The sequence below is a fragment of the Natator depressus genome, chromosome 3, assembly GCF_965152275.1.
Source record: "Natator depressus isolate rNatDep1 chromosome 3, rNatDep2.hap1, whole genome shotgun sequence".
Classification (NCBI taxonomy): domain Eukaryota; kingdom Metazoa; phylum Chordata; order Testudines; family Cheloniidae; genus Natator; species Natator depressus.
The window spans coordinates 171,447,134-171,467,605 of record NC_134236.1 but is presented as its reverse complement, the minus strand read 5'-3'; the positions used below and the strand labels follow the sequence as shown (position 1 = coordinate 171,467,605).

Genomic DNA, 20,472 nt, shown 5'->3' with positions numbered 1-20,472 from the left:
TCACTCCCTTAAAATATCCCAGCCTAAGTGTTTTAAAATGCCCTTCTTTGTGTCTTACTTACCAGTGACAGGTAGCATTAAGATTCAAGGTAGATGAATGTGCTGGAAAGCCAAAGAAAAATCTTTGCAGAATTTCTGTAGATTTCTACAGATTATGACAGGAAATCCCCACAGATTTTTTTTTCTATAGCTACCCGTGAAATCAAGTAGCAAGTGTGTGTTTGGGTTTTTTTATGCAGTTACCTGTAATGGGCCATATCTCGCCCGTGCAACACACACAGAACTCACACTGACGTCAATGGAAGTTCTAAATTTGGGTTCATGGCAGGACATATGACCCAGTTTTATGCTCTTTAGAGACTGGAAAGCAGAAACTTTAGTTAATGGGACACAGTGTGTCTAGGTCTTATAAGTACAATTCTACTCTACACAACGATCATGCCAAAATGACTCCCTGTTCTTTGTTAGCCATCAGGCTTGCTTCTGTGAATGTTTAAAGTCATAGCTGTCCACTTTAGTGATACAAATACATTTGTACTAATTTTCTCTCCTAAAGAGACGACGAGAGTGAGCTGGATTCTATTCCTACAGTGAATCAGTAAAATAACTGTTTGTTAAATTACGAGAGAATCTTTCATCAATGCTGGATCCCTGACAAAGTTCCAGAAGTATCAATGAGGGCGTAATGTGAAGACAATGGGGTAGGACAAGTGTCCCTGAAGGTATGATTTCAGCTGCAGATTCTTCACTACCAGGGTATGAGCACCCTGCACATTAATTGGGCCATGGAGACCCTGTTGGTACACAATAAGGCTCCCTAATGTGCTTTAACATAGGTGCACTACATTGAATCACGCTAAGGAATCTTTAGTGCACACCAGCCCGGTTTACACAGACCAATTAATGCGCAACATGTTAGTGCGCTTCAGAAATCACACTCCTGTAATGGGCATTACCCACCCTGTAGACAAGTCTACAGTATATCCACATAACAGGCCTAACTCAGGTTATGACAGTGTAAGTTTACCCACAATGCCTCACTCATATGCCTTCTAATAGAGTGTCTTCTATTCAGTGTCCAAATCATTTCACTCCTTTGCCTCTCTGCTGTGGATGTGTGAGAGAATGCCAGTTATGAAGTGCACACTTGTCCTCTTGGTACAGGATGGAGAATATCAGCCCTTTTCATATAGATCACTGGGAGTGTTGCCTGAGCAGAGGAATTTCCTAACGAAGGTGCTCAGACAGTTCAGTAAAGATTGTTATAGAAAAACCTATAAATAAACTAAATCAATAATGTCCCTTGATCACCACCATTCAGACATTTGAACCCTTAATCTAGTTGTGACAGGCCCTCTGGATAAAATTTTCAAAAGTGCTGGAGGTTCCACTGACTTTCAATAGGATTTAGGCACCTAAGTCATTCTGGCACTTTTGAAAACATTAGTCTATAACCTATTACCAATCTCCTCAGGCATTCAGTGCCAGCTAGGACTAAATTATTAATTCACAATGCTACATTTCAGCACAATACTATATTCTTTCTTGGAATTAAAAATCTTTAGAAATACGTTCTGCCTCATTGATCTCTTTGTGCTTTATCTCGTCTAATGAATTTTAATGTTTAGATAAAACATTTCTCTCTCCCCCTTGCTGAAGACCTGTGCTTTCTTCTTCATTCAACATGTGACTAATTTCTTATTTAATGTTAAGCATCACTGAACGACCTTCATTTCAGTTTGAGAAATACCTGACATTAATGTAACACAAGTTACACTGATGCTGACAGCTATGTTGAAGGGAACATTCATGTAGCTTTAGAGAAACCTTTCTGAACATCCAAAGGCGACATGAGACGTGAAATGTAATTGAAATAGAAAAACTGATTTTTAAAGTGCTATGTGAAGAAAACACAGGAATTGAGGGAGGAGCCAATCTTCTTCCATCCTAACATTTTTGGTATTCTTAAAGGTGTGCTGAATGTTTGCAAAGTATTCTATTTCAGATTTTAATTTCAGTGGCCCACACCCTGAAGTTCTTACTCTATTCTAATTTAGGGTTTGTCTACATGGGGACACTCAGAAAAATTAATTCAAATTAACACAGAGGAAAGCAGTAATCTATACAGCACAGTGGTGGGTGGTGATTGGCCATGTGCTGATAATGTAACATTTTAAATACAGGTAATTTATTTTAACATAAAGATGTATGCACTATTCCCCATCTACCTCACAGCCTCATTGACATCAATCATTTGGTTTCTTGTAGGTGACATAGTAGAAGTGGGTATCCAGGATGTATTTGAATAAGGAGAAGGCACCGGCCTTTGCAAACCAGCCAGGAAAGGAAATTCCACACATAGGGTGCAGCATGGAAGAAAGTACGGAAATGGTTGTGAGAGAAGATGAAAACGTGTCACTGCATCTGGGATTATTGGCTGAGGAGAAAGATGACACCACAAGAGTCGACAAGGACATTAATGGTCTAGAAGAGTGAGAGTGCTGGTTAGTATACCTGGCGATGGTCCATGGGCTCAAAGTGGTGTGGTTAGTCTGGTTTCTGGGCACGGCCAGACTTGTGTCCATGGTTGTCTGACTGCATCTAGTGGAAAGTGTTGGAGACAGTCCACACTGGGCAGAACCCACACTTCAGAGTTCCCTCCCTCCTGTGTTCTTGGAGGTATTCTGGTATCCTGGAGGTATTCTGTCTCCTAGAGCTCCACACCCCCATCCAGCTATGCTCAAAAACCTATATTTTTCCCTGCACTTTTTAAGAACGTGTTACTTTCCTCATGATATTTCACCAGGCTTGTTTTGACCACTTACTTACATGGAGATATTCTATTCTGTCTAGAGCTGTATCCTACACCCACCACTGTGCATCTGAGTGCATTCAACATAGTAGCTATTCTGAATACTCTAGTGTTTCTTGTAATTCAAACTGCAGACACAGAAAACTGATTAGATATTATTTGTGTTACAACAGTGTCTGGAGGCCCAGCTGATTGAGAACCCCCTGCTAACTAGACAACAGACACTAAACACATGGTAAGTAACAGTCACTGTCCTGAAGAACTTACGGTCTAAATAGACAAGACAGACAAAGGGTGGAAGGGGAAATAACACACAGCAGCTCAGTGGCAGAGCCAAGGATAGAACTGGGCCTCCCATCCTCCTGCAGTGCTCTGTCCACTGGATCACACTGCCTCCCCAGTGCTTTAGTCTTGTAATATTGTCATTATGAACTGATATTTAGAAGCATTCTACTGCTGCATGGCCAGTTTTTACCAGTTACTTAGTCACAACAAGTAATGTGCACTGTGTCAGAAGATACCGTAAACTGCACCCAGGACCGAGTGTCATTAAAGGGTGCAGTAGGTTCACTAAAATAATCCAAGACTTAGTGATTGCTGTCTTGCTCCAGGCATCTGCTTTCTGCATAATGTCCCTCACACGTCATATAACACCATCGCCCAACAACACCAACCATATTAGCAGCATTTAAAGACCCAAGGTCATTAATAATGTGAAGACCTTACAATACATCACACCCCTGAAGCATTTATTGCTCTAATTTGCTGTGTAGAATTTTAAACGCAATGTGCTCAAACTAAAAATCAGTGCTTTAACATACTATCTTAGGAGACCCTGCACGACCGGTTGCATGTTCCCTTAGACTAATCAGTAAAATGCTGCTTAATAAGCTCTGGTAGCATTCTGACAAACTACCGCAGTCACCGAGGGAGAGAGCAGTAAGAAGGGGTGGTGCACTGGGCCTTCTTCCTATGGCAGACACTGTGCCCCCAGGAGCACAGGCCTAAGCAGCTAAAGGTGCAATGTATGCTCTCAGTGCACAAAACACTTTGTTAGCAAGGGATCAGGACTATGGCCTAACACTCTTGACCTTCCCACCTTGGCCCAGCTCTTCTCACTCACTGTAGGGCAGGGGTGGGGAACCTTTTTTCTATCAGGGGCCATTGACCTACAGAAAAAATAAGTTGCAGGCCACACAGCCCCGCGGGGAGCACGGTGGCTCGGGTCTTCCCCTAGGCTCCGGGTGGGGCCAGAAATGAGGGGTTCAGGGTGTGGGAGGGGGCTCAGTGCTGGAGCAGAGGGTTGGGGTGCGGGAGGGGGTGAGGGCTCCAGCTAGGGGTGTGGGCTGGGGATGATGGTTTGGGGTGCAGGAGGGGGCTCCAGGTGGGGCCAAGGGGTTTGGAGTGTGGGAGCAGGCTCAGGGCTGGGGGTTGGGTTGAAGAAGGCTGTGCATCAACAGTCTGCAATGTGCCTGCAGCAATTCTAGTCCTCCTCTGCTTCTCTTGTGGGGTGAGGGAACAGCCCCTCTACTCCTTGCACCATTCCACAACTGAGTCCTCCAGGCTGGCTCCAACCCCTCCTATTTATAAACTCCTCCTTGTGTCCTGTCAGGCTGCTTGCCCAAAATGGAAATCACCCAAATAGTCTCAATCAGTTAATGAGCATGCCTAGCAGCCCCCCCCCCCCCCCCAACCTCAGATCCAATTTCTGGATGATTCTAGTCCAGTCAGAGTCACCATGCCCAGCTCTGGCAAGCCTGCAGGCACACAAAGTCCCCTAGAATAAAAATAATAGCTATGTACTATTGCCACTATTTCTTCCCTTATTCACACTATGAAATACTGTAATGCAAGCAACGCAGGTTACATATGCACTCTCCTTTCATTGACTCTATATTGCATTCCTCCAGGAGTGCAAAGTAGAACTGGAGAAAAACGGCTGTGAACCTACATACATTTGGTGAAACTTTTCAGAGCAGTGAAACTTTTCATAAACTCAGCAGTTTGGTTTTTTTTTCTCTCAGAATCCCGTGACTTGCAGAGCGGAATCTAGTTAAGTTTTCAAAAAGCCGAGGGACTGTTCTGTGTGCATTAACGACCTCTTCCATGACCCTCAACTCTTTGTCTATTTCCCCTGTTGATTCCTTGGTGAGCTTCAAATGGTGATATATGGCCAGATTTTCAAAAGGTATTTGGGTGCCTAAGATGCAGCAAGGTGCCTAGTGCGATCTCCAAAAGCACCTAAGTGGGTTAGGTGCCTATTTGACATTGATTTCAGTGGGAGTTAGGTGCCTAGCCTAACTTTTGAAAATCCCACTAGGTGCCTTGCTGCATCTTTAGGTACCTAAGTACCTTGGAAAATATGGCCCATACATCTGCTGGTCACCATACTTGTGGCTAGGTTTTGACACCCTTTCTTATGTTGAGTTGCACCTTGCTTCATAAGTGGGTCCATAGACTTCAATTAGGCTATGTCTATACTCGTACTTTTGTCAGTATAGCTAATGTCACTTAGGGGTGTGAAAAAACCCACACCTTTGAGTGACATAAATTACACCAACAGAAGTGCCGGTGTGGACAGCCCTACGTTGGCACTAGATGTTCTTCCACCAACATAGCTGCTGCCGCTCATTGAGGGATCTCCCATCGGCACAGAGCGGCTACATGGGCGATCTTAGAGCAGCGCAGCTGCATCAGTACAGCCGTGCTGCTGTAAACTCTCGAGTGTAGACATGGCCTTAGAGTAGCTGTGGATTAAGGTACCATTCAACATGAGTAATGCTGTTAGAATTCTGCTCTTGTTATTTATTCCTGCAGAGCAGTGATCTCCGTGAGGCCTTGAACCTCATGTTGTCTTGTATAACTCTATGTAACAATGTTTTCCTGTAGCACACCACCTTCTTAGCAAGAATCAATCCTTTGGGGAATAAGTTAAGTGGGTGTTGCAGACACACTGATGCAGGTGCCTGGTGGCTCTCTGGGACAGAGAAGATCTAAGGTGGGGGCTGAGCAATCCTGATGCCAGGACTCAGAGCAGGATTTGGGAAGAAGATTAAAGTTGATTTTTTTGTTAATAAAGCCAACTTCCAGAAAAGCAGCGAGTTTAAACACTCCTCAGTGTCTGAACAGTGGTTTGCAGAGCAGGTTGGGAAAGGCACCTGCTCAGCAGTGGAGCCAATTCAGATATTTGGTGGGGGTGGTTCGGGGTGTGTGTGATTCCAATCCCTGCTGCCCTCCTCCCCGGTAGGGACTCCATTCCAGTGCCTATGTGTACCCTCCTCCACCCCCAGCAGGGAACCTACATCTCTCTTGGCCAGGGAGTCTCCCTTCTCTCTTACCCACACACTGCATGAGACAGTGCTGCCAGAAGAGGAGTTCTCGAGGGACTTCCCTGTGCTCCTCCACACAGGAACTGGCTCCCTGCACACCTGATCACAGCACCATTTGGCCCAGCCACCCTGCTGTCTGGACAAATTTCAGTGGCATTGCAACCAACACAGCCAGAGTGACACTCCAGCCCACTCTAGCACTGGACCACAGCTAAGGAGTACAACATGGCTCCCTACACCCAGCTCAGAGACATATGGAACTCTGAGCAAGTGCAAAAATCTTGGGGGGAAGCATTATTGTGTCCCTTCTTTTGTGGCACTGAGCTCCTGGCAGCAGTCTTTAGGGGATATTTCTAAATTAACTCACAAATCGCTTTTCCAGTCAGCATGCAGCAGCAACTGTCCAATTAGCAGATATTCCCTCATTTCCGTCTGCACTCCCAGATTCATTATTCTAAATCTATCTCCAAATTTGTCAAGGTTCCTTCCCCACTCTGGACTCTAGGGTACAGATGTGGGGACCTGCATGAAAGACCCCCTAAGCTTATTCTTACCAGCTTAAGTTAAAAACTTCCTCAAGGTACAAACTTTGCCTTGTCCTTGAACCCTATGTTGCCACCACCAAGTGTGTTAAACAAAGAACAGGGAAAGAGCCCACTTGGAGATGTCTTCCCCCCAAAATATCCCCCCAAACCCTACACCCCCTTTCCTGGGGAAGGCTTGATAAAAATCCTCACCAATTTGCATAGGTGAACACAGACCCAAACCCTTGGATCTTAAGAACAGTGAAAAAGCAATCAGGTTCTTGAAAGAAGAATTTTAATTAAAGAAAAAGTAAAAGAATCACCTCTGTAAAATCAGGATAGTAAATACCGTACAGGGTAATCAGATTCAAAACAGAGAATCCCTCTAGGCAAAACCTTAAGTTACAAAAAGACACAAAACCAGGAATATACATTCCATTCAGCACAGCTATTTTACCAGCCATTAAACAAAAGGAAATCTAACGCATTTCTAGCTAGATTACTTACTATTTTAAGGAGTTACGAAGAGCATTCCTGATCTGTTCCCAGCAAAAGCATCACACAGACAGACAGACAGACAGACCCTTTGTTTCCCCCCCACCTCCAGCTTTGAAAGTATCTTGTCTCCTCATTGGTCATTTTAGTCAGGTGCCAGTGAGGTTATCTTAGCTTCTTAACCCTTTACAGGTGAAAGGGTTTTGTCTCTGGCCAGGAGGGATTTTATAGTTCTGTATACAGAAAGGTGGTTACCCTTCCCTTTATATTTATGACAAAATTGAATAGCTTTTTTCCAATCTATAATTAGGCCAGGTTCTAACATGTTCTAAATCCTTTGGCATTTGACTGCATTTCTCCTCATTAATTTTCTTCTTTACTTAGAATCATAGAATATCAGGGTTGGAAGGGACCCCAGGAGGTCATCTAAGTCCAACCCCCTGCTCAAAGCAGGACCAATCCTCAATTTTTGCCCCAGATCCCTAAATGGCTCCCTCAAGGGATTGAACTCACAACCCTGGGTTTTTCTGCCCTCTTGTGGTGTTACCTTGGGCAAGCCGCTTAACACCTCTATGCCTCAGTTTCACCATCATTAGAGTGGGGCTAAATATGTTTAACTACCTCTGTAAAGGTCTTTGAGATCTATCCATAATAGTACTATGTAAGTGGAGAGAATTATAGGCAGAACGCACCTATATTTCCCAGAGGTGCATTAAGGTTTCGTGGGGCCCTGGGCCAGAACAATTGGGAGGGGAGGGCCCTCCCCACATCTGTCACTTGCGATCCCGCCCCTGTTCCGCTCCTTCCACCTGTGGTCCTGCCCACGGCCTTACACCGTTTGGCCCCTTCCCCTCCCTGTCCCTGTTCTGCCCATGGTCCCACCCCCATTCTACGCCCCCACTATGGCCCCCTGTTTGCTCTTTTTATCCTCCCCCTACTGCAGCCCCCAGACCAGAGAAGCTCTGTCCCCCCACCCCACCAGGGCCCCCATGGTTGCAGTGGGGAGTGAGAGCTCCCCCAGCCCTGAGGCGGCAGGAGGGAGCCAGAGCTCCTCCAGTCCCAGGGCCACAGTCAGGGTCTGGCCGCTGGGGCTTCCTCCGCCCCGCTCACCTGCTGCCTGGGCGGAGGGTTGGAGTGAGGAGACTTCCTCCACATGGTCCAGGTTCTTGTCTCCTGGAGGTGGGGCACCCATTTTTCCAGGGCCCCCCGGTTGGCCGGGGCCCCTGAGCACAGGTCCCATGGTCCCATTTGCTAATCCACCACTGATAGTTGTGGTTGCACAAGCATATTTAACAGCTATATAAACAAGAGTATTTCCTGCAAGGGACAGGCCAATGAATAGCACTTTTTGAAAGGAGGCTCTCCAGCTGTCATTGTGAAACATGTCCCTAGGGGTGGATTGCATGGGATACTGCGATGGCCCAGGAATATGCGAGGAATGTGTATGGGGAGTTTGGGAAGGGCAGGAAAAGCAGTTCTGTATGGACTTCAGTGGGAGGTGAAGACGGATGTGTTCTGCCTGCAATGCAATCACCTCAGCATGTCAGTTTGATCTTCAAGCAGCTGTACCATCCACTCCTGCCCTTGTTTCCTCTCCGGGCTATCAATTTTCAGTTTTTTATTGATTGTCTCTCTCCACGCTCTCTGCTCGTTATCAGCAGCATCAGATGATTGCAGCACCTCCCTAAACTAGGGCTGGCAATTAATCGCAGTTAACTCATGTGATTAACTCAAAAAATTAATCGCGATTAATTGCAGTTTTAATTGCACTGTTAAACAATAGAATGCCAATTGAAATGTATTAAATATTTTTGGATGTTTTTCTACATTTCAAATATATGGATTTCAATTACAACACAGTATACAAAGTAGACAATGCTCACTTTATATTGTTATTTTTAATTACAGATATTTGCACTGTAAAAATGGCAAACAAAAGAAATAATATTTTTCAATTCCCCTCATACAAGTACTATAGTGCAATCTCTTTATCGTGAAAGTGCAACTTACAAATGTAGATTTTTTTTTACAAAACTGCACTCAAAACCAAAACAATGTAAAACTTTAGAGCCCACAAGTCCACTAAGTCCTACTTCTTGTTCAGCCAATCGCTAAGGCAAACAAATTTGTTTACATTTATGGGAGATAATGCTGCTCGCTTCTTGTTTACAATGTCACCTGAAAGTGAGAACAGATGTTCACATGGCACTTTTGTAGCTGGCATTGCAAGGTCTTTATGTGCCAGATATGCTAAACATTTGTATCCCCTTCATGCTTTGACCCCATTCCGGATGCCATGCTTCCATGCTGATGATGCTCATTAAAAAAATAATGCATTAATTAAATTTATGACTAAACTCCTTGGGGGAGAACTGTTTGTCTCCTAATCTGTTTTACCCGCATTCTGCCATATATTTCATGTTATAGCAGTTTCGGATGTTGACCCAGCACATGTTGTTCGTTTTAAGACCATTTTCATTGCAGATTTGACAAAACGCAAAGAAGGTACCAATGTAAGATTTCTAAAGATTGCTACATCACTCGACCCAAGGTTTAAGAATCTGAAGTGCCTTCCAAAATTTGAGAGGGATGAGGTGTGGAGAATGCTTTCAGAAGTCTTAAAAGAGCAACACTCCAATGAGAAAATTACAGAACACGAACCACCAAAAGAGAAAATCAACCTTCTGCTGGTGGCATCTGACTGACTCAGATGATGAAAATGAATGTGCATCGATCCACATTGCTTTTGATGGTTATCGAGCAGAACCCGTTATCAGCGTGGACGCATGTCCTCTCAAATGGTGATTGAAGCATGAAAGGATATATGAATCTTTAGTGCATCTGGCACATAAATGTCTTGCGACTGTGGCTACAACAGTGCCATGCAAACACCTGCTCTCACTTTCAGGTGACATTGTAAACAAGAAGCTGGCAGCATTATCTCCCACAAATGTAAACAAACTTATCTGTTTGAGCGATCGGCTGAACAAGAAATAGGACTGAGTGGACCTGTAGGTTCTAAAGTCTTACATTGTTTTATTTTTGAATGCAGTTAATTTTTTGTACATAATTCTACATTTGTAAGTTCAACTTTCATGATAAAGAGATTGCATTACAGTACTTGTATGAGGTGAATTGAAAAATACTATTTCTTTTGTTTTTTACAGTGCAAATATTTGTAATAAAAAAATTAAGTGAGCACTGTACACTTTGTATTCTGTTATAAGTAAAATCAATTAATTTGAAAATGTAGAAAACATCCAAAACTATTTAAATAAACGGTATTCTGTTATTGTTTAACAGTGTGATTAATCGTGCGATTAATTGTGATTAATTTTTTTAATTGCTTGACAGCCCTGCCCTAAACATTACTTACTCCTTACTCCTCCTGGTTCATCTCCTTATCTGGCCGAGCTGCTTGGCCGGTGTGCAGGAGGAGACCCTCAAGGGCACATCTGCAGAAGCTAAAGAAACAACAGACAGAGGCAGTATTGCGAGGGTACTCACAGCCTTGATTCACCCAAATTAGATACACCACTCTCTCTCTTTCCCTCGGCAGGCACACAGCCTGGTCAGAGCCCTAAGCATGGGGAGTTTGGCCCGGCAGGGAAGGGGCAAGATGGGACAAATGGTGGGGTGGTTTCAGAGGGGGATCACTACAGAGGGGGCCCCTAGGAACCCTGTATTCTGAATACTGGCACCATTTTCCGAGGCAGGCATGATAGAAGCTTGCTCATGTAAGGGGGGGGAATTAAGCAACATCCTTTCCAGGGCTGCAGTAATTGACTTGGCCCCCCGGAAGAAGATGGGAACAGGAGACAGAGGTGCTGATAATATACCATTCTTTGCCCTGGGCTGTGCCCAAAGGCACAAATAAGCTCTTATTAAGGGACCCTTTTCCCCTCTCCCTAAAGCCATGCAGCCTTTGTTCCACTGAAAATGTAATGTTCCAAACCTTCCTCCTCTGTTACCTTACAAGACTTGGTTTTTCTCCAGCGTTCTGTAAACTTGAGGCCAAGCACACTGGATCTTGGCTTCTTCCCATTTCCATATTTCTGATGAAATAGCAGTGCCATCTTACCTATTTTAGAACTGAGAAAATGTCTGCTGCAGGTTCTCCAATTTTCATGCTAACATTTTCTAGCCCTTTTGTTCCCTGTTCCTTGTCCGCTGTAATAGCTTTTTAACTTCATGCTAACTATTTCAGGAGCATTCTGCAGATGTCCTAATCCTTTCCATTCTAACTCTGTAATCACGTAAATATCCTCCCCGTTCACAAAGCAAGAAAATTACAAAAAATGGATTTGCACAATTCTGTTCCTGTTCTGCACCTCCTGTCCTATGCTATCAGTCATTGCATTTTATTAATCCCTTTGTAAACTGAAAAATTCTTCACCAGCTGAGCTAGCTTGCTCTATTTAATGGTTATTTATAGTTGTGCCCCCCAGTTAACCTTTATGTGGTGGTTCATTCTGTATCATTTTGTTCTTCTGGTTACTAGATTGCTTCTACCATCCTAAATGATTCCTTGACACAGCTCCTGACATCTTTGTTCAGTGCAGTCACGCCAATAGTCCATCTGGCAGGAAGATCAGCAAATTCTGTTTTACTGAATTAGACCAATTCAGCTGTGTACATGGGATGGTGGTGTCTGGAAGAAGCATTCTCCAACAAGGCCATTTTGATTTTTCCATGCATCATAAATGGGCAGATTATATTAAGTCCAGCTCCACCGCATTTTCAGGTCCCCCAACAGACTCTTCTTTCCAGCTTCCCCCATCTCCCTGGATGGACAACTTTATCCCCAGCCACATCCCACAAGCTTACTTTGCTTCAGCTAACAGTGGTGCCACCACATGCCAGGACAGCGGTGGGTGTTCTAGCTGTCCTCCTTCCAAGGTGAGGTGCGCAGTATGCCAGCGAGAGTCATGCCACAAGTTATTGCCCATCTGCCACCTGCTAGGGCTGCCATCTTCCTGGCTACGAGGAAGCTGAGCAACACTACATCCCCTTCTCCTAGCTTCTGCGGAGTCTATATCTAATTTCCTCCCTCCCTCTTGTTGAGGGCTTCCCCTTTACATGGTGATGGGGATTTCAATACTTTCTTCTTCTCTGCCTTCTGCTTGCTTGTGTGGGAGCCTCCCACAAGACATACAGAAAGCAAAATGGCTCCAAATTACTGCTAGGCCTGGATGGTAAGTCATAGTGTAGGGAGAGGCCTGCAACAAGCTGGGGGTTTGGCTGTGACTTGCTCTTTAGACTAGCATACCTCAGGTGGAAAACCAGCATAACGTGCAGAGCACAACACACTAGAGTTGCCAACTTTGTACTATTTAAAAACTGGACACTCCAGCAGGAGTGTTGGAACCTCCCCTTCGCCCAAGGCCCCGCCCTTCCCTTCCCCCTTTCCCTGAGGCCCCGCCCCTTCCTGCCCCTTGCCCCTGAGGCCCTGCCCCCGTATGCTCCTCTTTCCCCTTCCCTCTGTCGCTCACTGCTTTCCCCCTCTCCCTGTGGAGTCCAGAAGAAACTCGCCTACAGAGCCGGGGCTGGGAGCTGCAGCTGCTTGATGCAGGTAGGAGATGGCCCTGGCTGAGTAGGGGCTGACGCAGGTGACGACTTGGCGCGTCCCACCCACAGTAACCAGACTTTGGGTGTCTGGTCAGTAGATCTGACCGGTCCCCTTTTCAACTGGACTTTCCAGTTGAAAACCGGACACCTGGACACCCTACACCACATGCCAGCAAAGGCTGCAGTCTGCATCCCATCTTGTACCAGCAATTTCTATGCTGTTCCTTTCTATGACACATTTGGTTCTGAGACAGTTAAGGAATACGGTGAATATTTCTAAATGATGTTACTAACGTGTATGGAAGAACACTTGAATTATTTATTAACGGGAGGCCGTTATGCTTATTACTGTATCCACACCAAAAAGGGGGGAAATCTATGATTAGCTCCATCAGCACAACCCCCTACGTGTCCCTTTCTACACTTACAGGTCGGCAGCAGTGCAGTGACATTGATCCCTGGTCACTACCTGCTGAATCGGAGCTATTCCCAAATGCAGACAAAGCCTTGAATTCTATTAACTTGCTCTGTGACTGCAAAGAAAACACTTCACCTCTCTGGGCCCCCATTTTCCCCTGCACCTCCTTTGGTGGTCTGTTGGACTGTAGGCTCTTTGGGACAGGGACCATCTCTCGTTACATGTTTGTACAATGCCCAGTACAACAGGGCCCCAGACTCTGTCAAGTCATGTGGGCGCTATGGTAAAACAAATACTGAAATCACTTTGAATTCTATGGATGGAAAGCTTGAAGGAAGTGATAGGTGTGCCAATTAAATATTAAGGGCCTTGTTTCCCAGAGTAATTTGCTAAAGTTCACTACAGTGAGGCAAAAAGTTTCACAGCGCTAGTGAGAACACAAGTGAAGCGCTAATGAGCGAGCAGGGTTACAGTACGGTGTCCCTAAATGAATTTGTTATCCCCCTACTAAAAAGAAACTAAAAATGACACCTGCAGACTATGAGACTTTTTCCTGCAGGGGAAAGAAAGATTAAATAGCTTTATGAAAATGCCAAAAGGATGAGTAATTACTTGTTGATGAGGCACCAAGCCCAGATTAATTAGATGCTGGAACCTGGAAAGGAGGTAGGATAATCTTGAGTGGAGATATTTTTTGTAGCCTGTTATGGATGGTGAAGGCCCTGTGTGCTCTGTGGCAAACCAGATCAAAATCACACAGCAGGAGCCCCTAAATTATGCACAGGAACCCCAACGTCCTGTGTAGCATTGCCCTCAGCATCTCACCACTTTATTACCCCCTCCCCCTGTCCCAACACAGTACAATATGTGCAGCATCCCTTGTTTTTCCTTTTGATTTTATATTCAATTTGACACTGTCCCCAGATTTTCAATTCTCTCTGTGCCACCACTTTCCCCCGTATAGTGACAGTGAATAACTGCACAGCAGAGTTTATCAGGGAAAACCGAAAGTTTTGGTAGCTGTGTAGGGAATAGCTGGGGTTTTTGGCACCCAAGAAGTGTGGGAGCTGGTTTTGTTTTTTGCCACCCTGAAGCCCATTGAGGCTTTTGGTACAGGGGAGGGGATACATCTCCTCTTTCCTTCTCTATTTCGGGGAGGAGCAGAGAGGACTTAAAATATAGGGAACAGGCCCCGAATTCTTTGTTCTCCACTACAGCAATCACTGACAGCAACTAGCTGCCCCACTTCATTCCAGGCCTCTGTCCAAAATGATAAATAAGCACATTAACTTGCAGTCACAACTACATTGACTGCAGTGGAATTGCATCTGGTTATGCTTGTGGCTCCTTATGAATTTGGCACCACTGTAATATTGCATTAAAGAAAACGTGTAACAAGATCATGTGGATAACAGATTCCTATCACATCAAAACTAAGCACTAGATCAGAGTTTTTAGAAGTCTTGAAACTCTACACAAGCCACCACAAACAGTGGCGGATTAGCCACTGGGCCAACGGGGCCTATGCCCAGGGACTCCAGCTAATTGGGGGCCCCTGGAAAAATGGGCACCCCCGTGCCCCAATCCCACTCCCCGGCAGGCGTCCCGGACAGGGGGGTGGAGCGGGGCAAGCCCCTGTGCCCCAACACCATTTTCCCAGCAGGAGCGCCAGCGGGGGAACTGCAGGCAGAAGGGGAGGGGACAGGCCCTCACTTGCTCTGGCCCAGGGCCCCACAAAACTGTAATCCACCTCTGACCTCAAAACAAAAACAAACAAACAAACAATCTGCCTGTGATGTATTCCATCTGAGAGACACTGGATTGCGTTACAACAGCTTCCTTTCTTACTAATGATCAAATTAAACACAAGAGTAAGGGAATGTCAAGTAAATGATGCAGCAGAAGCCTTAACTATTCCAAATGAGCAGAACACATTTGAGCCACAGAATAGTAAATGTTCCTTAGTCCCTCTAGCAGCATGATACAAACTTTTCCTTTTTAGAAACTAATGTAACATTAACAGGGACTAGAGTAGCAGCCGTGTTAGTCTGTATCTGCAAAAAAAACAGGAGTACCTGTGGCACCTTAGAGACTAACAAATTTATTAGAGCATAAGCTTTCATGGGCTACAACCCACTTCATCGGATGCATAGAATGGAACATATAGTAAGCAGATATATATATATATATATATAATATATATATATACACACACATACATACAGATAACATGAAAAGGTGGAGTAAGAGGCTAATGTGCTTAGGTCCTATGATTGTGTCACTTGAATAAATATGTGGACAGAGTTGGCAACCGGCTTTGTTGCAAGGATAGGTTCCTGGGTTAGTGTTTTTGTTTTGTGGTGTGTGATTCCTGGAGAGTATTTGCTTCAGGTTGGGGGGTTGTCTGTAAGCGAGGACTGGCTTGTCTCCCAAGATCTGTGAGAGTGATGGGTCGTCCTTCAGGATAGGTTGTAGATCTTTGATGATGCGCTAGAGAGGTTTTAGTTGGGGGCTGAAGGTGACAGCTAGTGGCGTTCTGTTATTTTCTTTGTTGGGCCTGTCCTGTAGTAGGTGACTTCTGGGTAGTCTTCTGGCTTTGTTAATCTGTTTTTTCACTTCAGCAGGTAGGTATTGTAGTTTTAAGAATGCTTGATAGAGATCTTGTAGGTGTTTGTCTCTGTCTGAGGGATTGGAGCAAATGCGGTTGTATCTCAGAGCTTGGCTGTAGACAATGGATCGTGTGGTGTGGATTAGCACTCAGGTTGGGATTTGGGTGCTGAACTCCTACAGGCTCCTTTGGAAAGTCTAGCCATAATTTAATCTCAAATAAAATACAAAGTGTTTTGGGGAAAAAAAGTCTGATTTCATTTGTTAAACAAACAAATCTCAGAAAACTGTTTTGCATTTGGAGAGTTTCTTAGGACCCAATCCCGCAAACACTACTAGGCCCTCATAGACTTCAGTGAGATTCCTCACAGTAGTAAACAATTTCAGGATCAGGCCTTTAAATCCTAGTCCTGGAAACACTTACACATGAGAGTAACCCCACTGAGTTCCCTGTGTGATTTCAATGAGGCTGCTTCTGATTCCCTAATCCTGCACCCACTGAAGTCTCAGACTCAGACCTTAAGGTCAGAAGGGACGATCGTGATCATCTAGTCTGACCTCCTGCACATTGCAGGCCACAGAACCTCATCCACCCACTCCTGTAATAGACCCAGAATCTCTGGCTGAGTTACTGAAGTCCTGAAATCATGGTTTATAGATTTCAAGTTACAGAGAATTTACCATTTACACGAATATAAATCTGCAAGTGACCCAGGTCCCATGCTGCAGAGGAAGGTGAAAGCCCCCCCATGGTTTCTGCCAATCTGACTTGGGGGGAAATTCCTTCCCGACCCCAAATATGGCTATCAGTTAGACCGTGAGCATGTGGGCAAGAGCCACCAGGCAGATAGCTGGGAAAGAATTCTCTGTGCCGTCATCTAGTGTCCCGTCTCCAGATTTGGGGATTTGTGCTACTGGCAGTCACCTATGGGCCACACATCCCATCATAGGGAGTCCTGTCATACCAACTCCTCCATAAACTTATCAAGCTCAGTCTTGAAGCCAGTTAGGTTTTTTGCTCAACTGCTTCCAATGACTGCACTAGTGCAGGATCAAGCTCCACATGTGTGTTGGGAGAATTGGGTTTTAGTTTGTAGCTAAACATAAGATACTTGCCCATAATACTCCTGGACCTAGGACTGTGCAGAGGTAACCTCCCCTCCACCTTCAGGAGCACTAGGACCCATGAAGCAATCACATGGGCTGAGGAAAGAAGAAATTCCAGCAAGGAGGAAGTGAAGCCAGGAGTAGGCACAGGAACAATCTCAGCAGGTTCTGCGTCAGAGACCCTCACCAATGCGGCAAATGTCAGCAGGCAGTTTTCACTCTGCATGTTCTTTGCTTCATGCTGATTGGCTGTTTGCTCCAATTCCTTCCCACCCCTGCCCTCCATGTCTTCAGCTGCCTTCCATGCTCTCCTCTCCTCCCCGTCCCTTTTATATCCTCTGCCTTCCTTTGTCTTTCCATGTAGTGAGTCTCCTCTGAGTCCTATCAAAACCCCACCCAAAGAATTAAAACAGCAATAAAACCCCCACTAAATCTACCCCTGCTGCCACATACCCACAAAAGCAAGGGGAAAAAAATCTGCATGCTATTTGCCACCATCACATTGCTTGTAGGTCACATCTCATTCCCCCAACCCCTGACTGTCTTATCTATTTAGATGGTAAGCTCTTTGTGACAGAGGTCATCTAGTACTTTGTACAGTGCCTAGCACAATGGGGCCCCATTCTTGGTTGGTCCCTAGGCACTACTGTAATACAAATAGAATAACTAATAAAAGCTGAACATTCAGGAACCAATAAAAAAACCAAACACACACAAGTAAATGTGTGGGGAGGGATAGCTCAGTGGTTTGAGCATTGGCCTGCTAAACCCAGGGTTGTGAGTTCAATCCATTTAGGGATTGGGGCAAAAACTGGGGATTGGTCCTGCTTTGAGCAGGGGGTTGGACTAGATGACCTCTGAGGTCCCTTCCAACCTGATATTCTATGATTCTATGAAATGAGAAGGCAGAAGCCTGCGCAATGGGAATCAGGAATATTGGATTAAAGGACTAGGTAATTTTAAAGGTACAGTATTGATTTTTCTACTATCGGAGCTGTGAAAAGCTGTGTTTCGCTTTTCAGCAACCTTTCTGTAAGTACAGGAGCTACTGGCATTACTGAAAAATAACTCAGGCCTGAGCTACACCTAAAACTTAGGTCAACCTGGCCACATCATTCAGGGCTGTGAAAAATTTCACATCCTGTGTGGTGCAGTTAGGTGGAACTAATCCCCACTGTAGAGAGGTGGGTTTAACTACATCGACGGAAAAAACCCTTCCACTGATGCAGGAAACATCTACATACAGCACTACCGCAGCATGTGCGGCTGCAGTGTAGGCAGACTCTCAGTGAAGATCCCTAGAATGGGATACCTTTCTTTGCCGGGACATGCTAAGTAATCCTAGCTTTTCTTTTCAGGGTTTAGGGGGACAATCACCCCTTCTTACTGTTTTTCCCTTATAAAAAAAACACATGTAAAAATATTCTGTTTCCAAATGCACAAAGAAAAGAGTACGCTCATTAAAGAGCATTGCATTTGCATGGTGAAGAGATTGTAAAGATAGTAGATCAAATGCCTAAATATCCACTACTTCCTCCCTCAGCCAGAAAAAACAAACAAACAAAGAGGGGACTGGAAAGAACTAGCTGAAAAATTCATAAGGTTCATTTCATGGAGTGTCCATCTCAATCTTGCCTCAAGAGGGAGGGGTTTCTGCCCAGGGAGCTGTGGGGAGAGCAGACTACCAGCCCGCCATATATTAAATATTGTTAGTAGGGCTGATGGAAATTTTTCCATCAATTTTTTTTTTCAAAAGAAAATCAGATTTTCTGCAAAAATGAAGATTTTTGCAGACCGTGTATGCTGTCCTTGGAATTTTTCAATTTTTCACCTGAAAACCAAACCCCCAATATTGAAAACTTTTCTGCCAAAACCTGAAAAATTTACATTTTTGTTGAAGAAAAGTTGAAATTTTCCATGGAAACCCCCCCCCCCATTTTCTGACAAACCCTCATTGTTAACATGACTATCATTGACCCCGATATTTATAACCTTTTTTCCTTCCTGTCTCAGATTCTTTTTTATTTGTTTGAAGTTTCATAATGTTATATTTTACAGTATATACAAAGATGTTTTTATCTAACAAATAGTCTTGATGGAAAATTGAAACATAACACTACGTAATTTATTTCTTAGAATTCAGAATGATAACACACAAGCACCAAAATCAGAGAGAGACAAAGCAGGCTGCTCCCTAAAACAGAGGCACAATTCACCCCACCTTACTCTGCACCTAGCTGTCTGCTAATTGACTGCTGCTGAGACACAGAATGGCAGGCTTCCTTATGGAGCATGCAAGCAGCACCAGAAATAAATCTCTCTCTCTCTCTCTCTCTCTCTCTCTCTCACACACACATACTCAAAAAGTAATAGCTCTCAGTTCCAACACGGACCTCAGAACACCACACAAGGGTGTTTTTTATTGCAATTGTTTTATTGGACCATATCCTGAAGTCCTTACTCAAGCAAACATCCCAGGGAAGTCTTTAAATTCAGATTTTGGTGTCCCAATGACTGTTTTTCAGTCCCTCTCCTTCCAGCTGGAAGAGTTTGAGGTTGCCCTTTGCTTCCTAGCTAACACTTTTTAGCTATGAGATTACTTGGGGAGTACAGTACATGCTCACAGTTTTCTCAGTGAAATTGACAGTCATTAGAGTAGGGATAGTATCAGGTCAAAGCTTGCTCTCTAAGTCACATTCAATATGACTCACCAGTAAAAAGCCCCTTTCACTTGTCTTGGTTGTAAGGATTACCAGGACAATTTTAAGAAGTGATAGATTTTTTCTAAAGTCTTCATGCTGTAGACTGAGCAATACTTTCTGGCACAAAGCTGATGTCTTCCGAGGGCATAGTATGTGCAGAAGTCAATTTCCAGTCATAATGTCATCTTCATTGCAGAGTTAACCTGGGTGATCAGCACTCAGCTCTGAGCATCCAGTTTAGTGTACCTTGGGTTTGAGTGGCCACACTGGAGTTACTGGGTCCTCACTGGTGCTGCACCTCTTACCCCCGTATATGTGACTAGGACTTCTGGGGGCATATCTCCTGGGACTTTGTCCTGCAATAAGCTACGCCTTAGCTGGAAGGAGATCATTGCCTGTAATTGCCCTCTTCAGCCTTGGAATTTTTCTTTTTACATTTCTATAGTTTCTTCTATTCTGCAGTATTACAACTGTAACACCGACCAGCCCAGTTGTCATAATCGGGGATCAAACCTGGGATCTCTTGAGCTTAATGCATGAGCCTCTACTGTGTGAACTAAAAAAATGCATCTCTCTTACGCAAGCCTGTAGCAGGCTCATCAATCTCTAGCTGGCCTAGCCACCCCCTAGAGGGGGACAGAGTGCCACACCGAGCAGGTTTATCCCAGGAGTAGACAATGAAGACACTGGTAGAGCATGTGGCTTTAAGAAACACCCAATACAAACTTCTGTGCACTTGGCAGTGGGGTGGGGTGGAGCTCTGTAAAGTCTGCACTTTATCCCTGGAAATTGTGAAAGCCAAACCCACTTGGCTGTATAAAAGGCTGCTGCTAAGCTGTCTTTCTTTAGGAAATGAGAAGAGTGTCAGTTGCCATTTTGGGACAGCTGGAGATCAGATTCAGTAACTTCT

General features: G+C 44.6%; 1 long non-coding RNA gene across 1 annotated transcript in view; it reads left to right on the top strand.

The window, feature by feature from the left end:
• The first annotated feature begins 2,223 nt into the window (after window positions 1–2,223).
• LOC141985334 (uncharacterized) overlaps window positions 2,224–20,472 on the top strand; it is a 120,855-nt gene continuing 102,606 nt past the window's right edge. Inside the window, exons 1-2 of the long non-coding RNA XR_012638909.1 lie at window positions 2,224–2,504; window positions 2,986–3,047. This is a non-coding gene — a long non-coding RNA (uncharacterized LOC141985334). The remainder of the gene's footprint in view (window positions 2,505–2,985; window positions 3,048–20,472) is intronic.